Source organism: Bison bison, unplaced genomic scaffold (genome assembly GCF_000754665.1).
Source record: "Bison bison bison isolate TAMUID 2011002044 unplaced genomic scaffold, Bison_UMD1.0 scf7180017864322, whole genome shotgun sequence".
In the NCBI taxonomy this organism is placed as follows: Eukaryota; Metazoa; Chordata; class Mammalia; order Artiodactyla; family Bovidae; genus Bison; species Bison bison.
This window is the reverse complement of record NW_011494894.1, coordinates 548,574-560,246: the sequence shown is the minus strand read 5'-3', so window position 1 is coordinate 560,246 and position 11,673 is coordinate 548,574. Positions and strand designations below refer to the sequence as shown.

Here is an 11,673-nt window from a genome sequence, read left to right as displayed (position 1 = left end):
CACAAGGTCACTAGAGTCTACCATGTCCAGGTCTACCATGGTTCCTGGACATATGTGTTGCATCTACTGGGGACACAGTAGTATATATCGTTGTGCAGTTGCTAAGTCGTGTCTGATTCTTTGCTCCATGGACTGCAGCACACCAAGCTTCCCTGTCCTTCACTATCCCTCAGATAGTGAATGAATGAATGATTGCTCAGATTCATGTCCATTGAGTCAGTGATGCCATCCAACCATCTCATCCTCTGTCACCCTCTTTTCCTCCTGCCCTCAACCCTTCCCAACATCAGGGTCTTTTCCAGTGAGTCAGCTCTTCACATCAAGTGGCCAAAGTATTGGAACTTTAGCTTCAGCATCAGTCTTCATAGCAGAATATAATGGTGGTTGATTAGGGTGATATCAGCTCCAAGTTGGTGTCTCAGCTGCATCATTAAGCAGCCACTTTACCACTATCAGCTTCTGGATGTGAGCTAGGACTAGGGGATACCAGGTCATGTACCCACTCCCACCTTTGCTGAAGAGTGAGGCCCAGATTCCAAAGCAAGGTTACACTCAGTCCTGTGTCCGTGGATCTAACACTCTAACAAGCCTTTGGATTGTGGTGTTGGCTCAGGCTCTCCTTGCAGAAAAAGCTCATCCAAACCTAGAATATCAACCAGGAAGATGTCGTTTTAAAATTAAACCTTTATTTGATAATTATACATGCATATGCAGTTGTAAAAAACAATTCCAGAGAGATCCAATGTACTCTTTACCCAGTGTCCCCCCAAGGGTAGCATCTTGCAAAGATAGTACAATGCCGCAGCTGGGAGACACACACGATTACAGATCAGTGTGTTAGTCGCTCAGTCACGTCTGAGTCTTTGTGACCCTGTGGACTGTAGCCCACCAGGCTCCTCTGTCCATGGAAATTCTCCAGGCAAGAATACTGGAGTGGGTTGCCATGCCCTTCTCCAGGCGATCTTCCTGACTCAGGGATCAAACCCAGGTCTCCCGTGTTGCAGGCAAATTCTTTACCACCTGAGCCACCAGGGAAGCCTGTTAGAATTCAGATCGCCCCAATTTTGCCTCTCCGTCTTTCTGTGTCTGTGAGTCTGTGTGTATGTGCTTCGTTCTATACAATCGTATCATGTGTGTAGGTTTGTTTATCCACCTCCGCAGTCAAGATACAAACCAGTTCCAGCCCCACAGAATTCCCTGTCTTGACTGTTGCTTCTCCCTCTCTTTTCCCCAATCCCTACCCTCTGACAACCGTTCATCTGTTCTCCATGTTTCATCATCTCTAAATTTTTTAAAAAGCTTTTTTGATGTGGACCATTTTTAAAGTCTTTATTGAATTTTGCTTTTTTTTTTTTTAAATGCTTTGGTTTTTTGGCCGTCAAGCATGCAGTCAAGGGATCTTAACTCCCTGACCAAGAAGGGAACCTGCATCCCCCGTACTGGAAGGTGAAACCTTAACCACTGGATTGCCAGGGAAGTCCCTCAAAATATCTTAATAAATGGAATCATTCAAAGCATAACCTTTTAGAATTGGCTTTTTCCACTCAGTATACTTCCCTGAAGAGTCATCCAAGTTGTTGCGTTCACCAATAGCTCATTCTTTTCTATTGCTGAGTATTCTACGGTATGAATGTACCAGTTTGTTTAACTTTTCAAGCATTGAAGGACAGCTGGACTGTTTCCATTTTTTTTCCTTTGGCTGTCATGAATAAAGCAACTATAAACATTTGTGTATAGGTTTTCGTGTGAACAGAAGTTTTCATTTCTCTGGAATTAATGCCCAAGAGCTCAATTGCTGGGTCATAAGGCAATTTTATGTTCAGTTTTGTTAAAAACAATAACAACAAACCTGCCAAGCTGTTTTCCAGTGCCACTTTGCCATTTCACGTTCCCGCCAGCAGTGTGAAGGAGCCAGTTTTCCCACATTCTCACCAGCATGTGATGTCACAAGTATTTACTTTAGTAAATGTGTAGTGACATCTCATTGTGGTTTTACCTTATTTTTCTTTAATGGCTAATGCTATAGAACTTTTTGGCCATGTGTTTATTTTCCATACTATACCTTTAGTAAAATGTCTATATTTTTTGTCCATTTTCTAACTGGACTTTTTTTTTTTTTTTTACTATTGGGCTTTAAGGGTTCTTTATGTATTTTGGACACTGGTCCATTGATAGGTATATGCTTTGCAAACATTTTCTCTCGATGGCTTCTTTTTCAACCTTTTCACAGTCTTTTATCGAGCAGAAGCTCTTAATTTTAGTGAGGTCAGATTTATCACCTTCTCCTTGTATGGATCAAGCTTTCGGGGTCAGTTCTTAGAACTCATTGCCTAGCCCTAGATCTCAAAGACTTTCTCCTCTGTTTTCTTCTCCTTAAAGTATTTTATACCTTTACATTTTATAAATAAGTCCAGGATCCACTTAGAGTTAATGAAATATGTTTTTTAAGTTGGGGCTTCCCTGGTGGCTCAGATGGTAAAGAGTCTGCCTGCAATGCGGGAGACTGGGTTATTTAAGTTAGACATTTAAAAAGTATACTTTATTATATAGATACAAACTTCAAAAATTTCTATATGCTATTATTCTAATATCAAATAAACATACTATTTAGTTTTTCTTTTTATTCTTCTTGAATTGAAACTGTAAATAATAATAGCTAATAATATTAAATATTGGTAATAATAAACTAATATAAATCTTAAGTGATCTTATAACTGGACTTATTTAATATGCAAATTAAACTGATAGGTTGAATGCACACCCCTAAAAAATTACCATCAGGTGTCTGAAATGAAACTTGGTCCTTGATTTTGGGTAGTCTAGCAGATTAGTGCCTGCTTTGGAGTTTGTTTGCCCATTGATCCCTCTGTTCTTAGTATTCTTTGCCTGATACATAGCAGACACTCATCAGATGTTTGTCGAATGAACTAATGCAGGGCTTTTGGGAATATAGAGGTCCTCCGTTGTACAGTGTTTTCTTGTTTGACAGAGAATAAGTATCTTTCTATAAAATGAGGCAGAAAGCAAATAACATTTTGATATTGACTTTCGTTAGGACTTAACTGTTCTTACAGAGACATTTTTCTGTATGGATATAGTTGAAAACTTGTGAAAAGGAGTGAGTTAAAATGGTAATTACCCGTTGTATGTCACAGGTACTATAATTCTGGGAGAACGGCTTTTTCCCAGAGTAAATGAAATATGTTTTAATCCCAGTCAAGATAAACTGTTATCTCTTCCATAGTGAAGAAGAACCAATGTAATCAGCTTCCCACAAGTGGCTGGTTCTTGTCCTTGAAAAATGGTTCTGTACTGGGGGCCATGCAATCTGAAAATTGCCTCCGCCTCCACGACTGAGGGCTCACCTCATTTGCTTCCCTTCCCTGAGGGATCACAGTCCCGTCTTGCCTCTGATCCAATGTCTGGAAATAGTTGTTCCACATCTTTGATCCAGTTTTTCCATTGTTTATAGAGAGATAGTTAAGTCCCATTTTTCATGGATGAAGGCAAACCTGAATCTGTTTTTGAAGATCAGGCCAACAGGATTTGATTATCAGTTGGATGCAGGTTGTGAGAAAAAGAGGACGTCAAGGATGACTTCAAGTTTCTGGCCTGAGGACTTTCCTGGTGGTCCAGAGGGTAAGAATCTGCCTTCTGATATGATGGACCCATATGGGTTCTAACCCTGGTCAGGGAACTAGGATCCCACATGCCGCAGGACAGCTAGGCCCACACACCACATCTAGGGAGGCCACACACTGCGGCTACTGAGGCCGAGGCTCTAGAGCCTGTGCTCCTCAGCTAAAGAGAGCCCGTGGGCCCCAACAAAGACCCAGCACAGAAAAAATTAAAAATAAATAAATGAATGAAGTTTTTGGTTTGAAACTGCGAAAGTGATATTGCCATTACCTGAGTTGAAATCAGATTTAGCCGGGGAGGCGAGGAGGTAAAGTTAGGAGTTACGCTTTATGTGTTAAATGTGAGATGCCTGTTAGACATCCAAGTGGGGATGTCAGCTTTTCATCTGGATGCACTGGTCATGTGTTTAGACTCGAGGTCAGGCTAGAGGTGTGAAGCTGGCGATCGTCTCTGTATGGATAGCGTTAATACTCAAAGCCGTGGGTCTGGGTGAGATCACGAAGGAAGGACGGACAGAGCAGGTGGAAGTCCAGGACTGGGCCCTGGGGCTCTCCGATAGGAAATACTGGGGAGATGAAGAAGAGCCCACGTTGTCTGTGCCAACTCTTCCTTTCCCCACAATTCTCTTTTGCTCTCGAGGCCATGCCCCATCCTGTCTGCTGTCAGCACACTCTTGCTGCCTTTCTGGCACTGACTTTTGCTGACGTATTTGTCCTGCAGCCATCCAAGTTTGGGCCTGACACATCAGGCCAGACCTCTTTTCATCTGAGGTGGTAACTTCCAAGTTGAAAACTTGGAAGAATAGGGAAAGAGCAGATATATATATACACTTGACCAAGCCGGGTTTTTTTCTGCCTGAGTCTGTCCTTCTCAGTACTGCTCTGTGGGTTACCTAGATAGCTTCCTCCATGCTCCTGACCTCAAAAATGAAGTGTACATTTTCTCCAAATTCCCAGTTTCCATATAGCAGTTTCTTACTGACTGGATAGTAGTAATTCATATTAGCATCTCTCATCTAATCACATGCAAGGAGAGTCGTATAAGGGTGATTGTCACAGTGCTACTTATAAAGGCAGAAGTGTTAGAAAGGACCCACATGACCGACAATGGGCTTCCCAGGTGGAGCTAGTGGTAAAGAACCTGCCTGCCAATGCAGGAGACATGGGAGACACAGGGTTCGATTGACCCTGGGTTCGATCCCTGGATCAGGAAGATTCCCTTGGAGTAGGAAATGGCAACCCACTCCAGTATTTTTGCCTGGAGATTCCCACGGACAGAAAACCCTGGAAGACTACAGTCCATAGGGATGCAAAGAGTCGGACACGACTGAAGCAACGAACAGTAGGAGATTGAGTAAATAAGTAAATAAGTAAATAAGTTATAGTACATGCATAATATATGCCCACTAAAATAATTTTGCAGATATGGGAAGATGTTTATAATAAAAAGCTGATTTTAACATTTTCACAAGGCAGTTCAGTGTAGTGTGCAAAAGCACTTTAGAATAAGAGACTTAAAGAGAACTTTATGCCTTGAACTCTAACCATGAATGGCTAGGTAGAGAAGGATAAGTTTGTAAAGGAGACTGAGCAAGGTGGTTAAAGACAGAGACATCAAACAAGGAGACTGTTGTATCGTGGAGGATAAGGGAAGTTTTTTTTTTTTTTTTAAGAGAGAGAATGGTCATATATAACCACTCAACAGAGTCAAATGCTGAAGAGGCAAGATGAGGACTGAAAAATGACCACTGTATTAATCATGAATATCCCTGATGACCATTGAAAAAGATGCTTTAGGAGAGTAATAACAGTGAAAGTCAGATTGGAGAGTACTGAACGTTAAAGGGAGGAATTAGATTGTGTACAGGAATAGAGAAAGAAGGCCGCAGACGGAGAAAGATGTATATTAGTCTCTTTTTTAATGAGAGAGATATGAGTTTGTTTGAATAACCACGAGAAGGGGACTTCCCTGGTAGTCCAGTGGCTAAGACTCCTCGCTCTCAGGGCAGGGGCCCAAGCTCAACTGCTGATCGGGGAACTAGATCCCACATGCCACAACTAAGAGTTCGTATGCCTCAGCTAAAATATCCTACGTGCTGCAAGTAAGACCTGGTACAGCTAAATAAATACATTAAAAAAAAAATAAGTACGAGATGGACCGAGTACAGAGGAAGAGACTTAATATGCAACAGAAAGATTCGCTAAATTACAGGTAAGATTCACTGTAGGAAGGTGGAGGAGAATGGGATATAATACACAAGTGGTGGGATGGCTCTTGGTTAGAGAGTAGACAGGAAAACTCTTCCAGCGTAGTGGGGAGCAAGAAGGAAGGGAAGTCTAGGTAGGCTGAAACATTTGGCGGGCTTCCCTGGTGGCTCAGATGATAAAAAATTCGCCTGCAATGCAGAAGATGCAGGTTTGATTCCTGAGTCGGGAAGATCCCTAGAGAAGGGAATAGCTCCCCACTCCAGTATTCCTGGAGAATTCCACGGACAGAGGAGCCTGGCGGGTTACAGTCCATGGGGTTGCAGAGTTGGACACGCCAGAGTGACTAATAATTTCAACACAAAAGAGGAGGAACTGGAAGATGATGACTTCTGAGGAAAGGGAGGGTGGAGGTGAGGGCACTCAGGGGAGTGGAGAAGGTTTGGAACAGTGTTGATAGGAATGTGAACTGACCCAGAAATCCAGTAAAATTGTCAACCATGCTTTGGTGCATGCGGGGTAGATGATCCTCTGTTACAATGGAACCCATCTGTCTGGGGGCTTCCAAGTTAGCATAGTGGTAAAGAACCTGCCAGTCAACGCAGAAGATGCAAGATAGATGCGGGTTCGATCTCTGGGTTGGGAATATCCCCTGGAGGAGGGCATGGCAACCCACTCCAGTATTCTTGCTTGGAGAATTCCCATGGACAGAAGAGCCTGGCCAGCTACCATCCACGGGGTCACAAAGAGTCGGACACGAGTGCGAGCCATCTGCCTGATGGTAAGACTTTCCTCAGTGGTGTTTGGGGTCTTGAGTGCAGACAAGAAGCAGGTAGAGAGATCAGTTCTTCAGGCGTTGGACTTAGCCGTCAAGAAGAGGTGAGAATCTTTCCCCTCCCCTGTTTGCAGGCCTGGGGGATGGGGATAACCAGCTCCCAGCTCTCAGTGGAAGCACAGCTTGGGGGAGGGGTCCTCTGTCTCCACAGAGTGAGCATCCCTGCAGTTCACCTTCCAAACTTCCTGCCCTTGGGACAGCCTGACTGATTGCCCACGTGGAGCTCAGCCTCCCTGCACTGTCTCAGCAGGCTTGTTGGGAACTATCCCTTTCAGTTTTCAGAAAGTGCTGTTCTTTGATCCGTACTGTGCTTGTGAGTGCACGGGAGGGACAGGGTTCGACCCCTGAGGAGGTCACTGTCCAAGTCTAGTAGGACAACACAGCTTTATTTAATGCTTTAACTAACTCGACAGTCTGGTGCCCACACTGCCTTCAAAGAAGCAACGGCTTCCTCTGGCCCTTGGCTTCTGCAGAGAGTGATACAGAGTAGAGATGCTTCTGTCCCTCCACTCTGGGTTTTTTACCCATGGAGGAGAAACAGGGCAGCCAGGTTATAATCTGTGCATGTGTGACAGTCCTAACCTGCTCGCTGGGCCAGAGCTGATGCTGAGAAGGGAAGGGCTGGTGGAGGAGGACAGAAGGAGTGGTGGATTTAGGTTGCAGCTTGTGCCCAGGCCTCAGGGGTGGCATCTACTGTTTGGAGAATGGAGGAGAGCAGGTGAACACAGGGGCGAGCCGCTGATAGACCTGCTGAAGCATGGGCAGTGTTCCCTAAGCCGGCCACACTTGGGAAGAGAGCAACCCCACTCTCACCTAGATATACACACTCCAGCCAGGGAAAGGCCACACATGTCTCCTGTGTCTTAGCTCCCTCTGGGCAAGGGAGTGCCATTTAATTGATTACCCTCGGCCAGCTGATGAGTACTAGGTCCCTTGCCATCTCTGGGCCTGTTACTTCCCCTACAACTAAACAATATAATCGCTAGGTTCCTTCAGTTCCAGCTACAAACCTGACTGACCAGCAATGACATCAGAGTTTTATTGTCTTATGGTCATTGGATCCCAAGGTCTTAACCTCTGTTGGGTAATTACACACAGAGTTTCAGCACTGCTCATAAGGCTGGTGGGGGTAGGAGGAGAGGATACTTTAGGATGGCCCTGCCCTGAAGAAAGGGTTGAGACTAGCTTTGATTCCACTTTTTAGGCCCCAGTTTCTTCAACTCTTAAATGAGACTTGGAAGCCTAGGAGATCTTTAAGATGTAGTTTTCTGAATTTCTATACCTAAGGTCTACCCTCAGGGAATTTTGAGCCCCAGTGGATAGGACTTACCAAACTATTTGCTTGGCATGTGTGCAGTGCTACGGTGGGACACGATCTCTATCTTCAAGGTGCTCACAATGTGTTTTTAAAAAATAACCCAGGGACTTTCCTGGTGGTCCAGTGGTTAAGAATCTACCTTTCAGTGCAGGGGATGCAGGTTCGATCCTTGGTCTTGGTCCAAGATCCCACATGCCTCAGAGCAACTAAGCCCATGCACCATGACCACTCAGCCCTCACGCTCTGGAGCCTGTGAGCCACAGCTGGAGTCCATGAAATGCAATGAAAGATCTTGCATGATGCAACACAGCCAAATAAATGGACAAAAATAATTAAATAAATCTTTAAAAATAAAAAACAATAACCCACATACATAGGACAATATATCATAAGATGCAGTAGCATCGTGGTCAAATGAATAACAGAGACCACAGAATGACTCTCTCAGCACACTGGAGGCTGGAGGAGTCACACTTACAGCTTGCTTCCCCTTGGCTTCCTGCTACTTTGGCTCTTAAAGGAGCTGTGTAGGGGCCAGACTGCAAAGTTTAGTTTTGGCTTTACCACTTGCAAACATTGGGGAAGTTACTCGAGCTTCTAAGCTTCAGTTTCCTGATCATTAAGATGGAGATAATAAAAGCACCTCCTTGCCATGTTATGGTAAAGATTAACTAAGCCCTCAACAAACTTGGGCTTCCCTGGTGGCTCAGTGGCTCCCCAGTCATGTGGGAGACCTGGATTCAATCCCCAGGGCGGGAAGTTCTCCTGGAGAAGGAAATGGCAACCCACTGCAGTATTCTTGCCTGGAAAATTCCATGGACAGAGGAGCTTGGTAAGCTACATCATGGGATTGCTTGCACATGGCTGAGCCACTTCACTTCTCAACAAACTGGGCATTGAGGAACTTACCTCAACATAATAAAGGCCATATATATAAGTTCACAACGAATATTACACTTAATGGTGAAAAGCTACAAGCTTTCCCCTTAAGATCAGAAACAAAATGGATGCCCACTCCCACTACTTTTATTTAACATGGTACTGGAAGGCCTAGCCAGAAGAATTAGGCAAGACAAAGAAATAAAAAACCTCCAAATCAAAAAGGAAGAAGCAAAATTGTCCCTCTATGTAGATGTCATGCTATTATGTGTAGACAACCCTAAAATGCCACCAAAGATTGTTAACACTAATAATCAAATTCAGTAAAGTTGTAGGATCAACATTGATCAAAATCAATGTACAAAAATCAGTTGCGTTTCTATACACTAATATGAACTATCAGAGAGAGATATTAAGAAAACAATCTCATGTATAATTGCATCAAGAGAATAAAGTACCTAGGAAAAAATTTAACTAAGGAGGTGAAAGATCTGTACACTGAAAATTATAACACATTGAAGAAAGAAACTAAAGAAGACATAAATAAATGGAAAAATATTCTGTGCTCATGGATTGGAAGAATTAATATTATTAAAATATCTATACAATCTAATGCAAACTACAGATTCAATGCAATCCCTATCAAAATTCCAATGGCAGTTTTCACAGGACTAGAACAAAATGTTTGTAAAATTCTAGAATTCTAAAATTCCGAATAGCCAAAGCTATCTTGAGAAAGAACAAAGCTGGAAGTATCATACACCCTGATTTCAAATTATATTATGATGCAATAGTAATCAAAACAGTACAATATTGGTATAAAACTAAAAACAAAGATCACTGAGACAGAATAGACAGCCCAGAAATAAACCCATGCATACATGGCTAATTAATTTTTGACAAAGAAACCAAGAATATATAATGTGGAAATGATAGTCTCAATAAATGATGTTGGGAAAACTAGGCAGACACTCGCAAAAGAATGAAACTGGACTCCTATCTTACACCATACACAAAAATCTACTCAAAACGGATTATGGACTTAAATGTAAGACTTGAAACCATAACACTCCTAGATGAAACATAAAGGGTAAGCCCCTTAACATCACTCTTGGCAATGATTTTTTGGATATAACACCAAAAGCAAAATAAACCAGTGGGACTACATGACTACGTCAAACTAAAAAACATCTGCATAGCAAAGGAAATCATCAACAAAATGAAAGGCAACCTGTGAGATAGGAGGAAATATTTGCAATTCATATGTCTGTTAAGGGGTAAATATCCTGCAAAGAGTTCCTCTTGGACCCAGTTCCAATGTGTGTGGTAGGCTTCCCCGCACCAGCAAGCAAGGTGTCCAAAATTGCAACTCAATTCTGACACTATCTGCCTGTAGATAGAATCAGAAACCACAGGCAAAGAGCTCAGTCCCACAAGAGAGCCGTCCTCCACATCAGTGGTCATTTGTTCTTCCGACCTACTGGCTAAAACAAGAAGTTCCCACGACTGCCTCCTGGGCTTGATTAATTTGCTAGAATGGCTTACAGAACTCAGGAAAACCTGTGTACTCACTAGATTACCAATTTATTATGAAGGGGCAATAAAGATTATGAATCAATAGCCAAATGCAGAGATACACAGGGCAAGGTCCTGAACAAAGGCGCTTCTGTCCGCACGGAATGTGGTGCCGGACATGGTGGCACATGGATGCATTCTGGTTCCCCAACGTGGAAGCTCTCCAAAAAGGACCAAAAAGCCATCCTCATAGACATGATTGACTCAATCATTGGCCAATGGTGTCTGATTGAACTTCAAACAGCTCTCTCCTTTCTGGAAATCAGGGTGTGGAGCAGAAGGGTCCTGTAGTCACACGGTTGGTTTACCTGGCCACCAGTCCCCACCCTTAGGTGCTTCTGAAAGTTACCTCTTTCACATAACAAAAAGCACCTTTATCATTCTCAACACTTAGGAAATCCCAAGGGTTTTGAGAGTTGTGAGCCAGGAACTGTACATGAAGATAAAATATATATGAGAAATACATTTTGGCCTTCTGAATAAGCAAATATATTTTTCTTATACATCATAATATCACAATCCAAAAAAAGAACTCACAAAACTCAGTAGCAAAAAACCAAACAGGGACTCCCCTGGTGGTCCAGTGGTTGACAATCCACCTGCCAATGCAGGGCACATGGGTTCAATCCCTGGTCTGGGAAGATCCCACACGCCATGAGGGAACAAAGCCCGTGAGCCACAACCACTGAGCCCGCCCGCCTAGAGCCCATGCTCTGCAACAAGAGAAGCCACCACAATGAGAAGCCCACGTACCCCAGTGAAGAGTAGTCCCCACTCGCCACAACTAGAGAAAACCCAAGCACAGCAATGAAAATCCAGCACAGCAAAAAAAAAAAAAAAAAAAAAATTAATAATCAAAGCACCACATTAATAGCATGAGTGAAAAAATAATATTAATAACACACCATCATCTCAATTGATGCCAACCCACCCCCAAACAATCCAATTAAAAGATGGGCAGAGGAACTGAATAGACAATTTTTCCAAAGAAGACATACAGATGGCCAACAGGTATCTGTTAATAAAAACATGCTCTGTATCACTAATTATCAGGGAAATGCAAATCAAAACCACAAGATGATATCACCTCATACCAATACTGTTGAATGGCTATCATCAAAAAGACAAGATGGCAAGTTTTGGGGAGAATATGGAGAAAAGGGAACCCCTGTACACTCTTAGTGGGAATACAAATTGGTGCAGCCAGTATGGAAAACAATATA

At 43.0% G+C, this 11,673-nt stretch overlaps 1 protein-coding gene across 2 annotated transcripts in view; it reads right to left on the bottom strand.

The window, feature by feature from the left end:
• The window catches only part of DTL (denticleless E3 ubiquitin protein ligase homolog (Drosophila)), a 91,081-nt gene that overhangs the window by 11,336 nt on the left and 68,072 nt on the right, over window positions 1-11,673 (bottom strand). Inside the window, exon 16 of one of the 2 annotated variants that reach the window (XM_010853023.1) lies at window positions 343-643. The exons of the other annotated variant lie outside the window; for it this stretch is intronic. The gene's annotated coding sequence lies outside the window, so the exon portion shown is untranslated. Of the gene's footprint in view, window positions 1-342; window positions 644-11,673 lie in introns of those variants that run through there. 2 annotated transcript variants of the gene reach the window in all.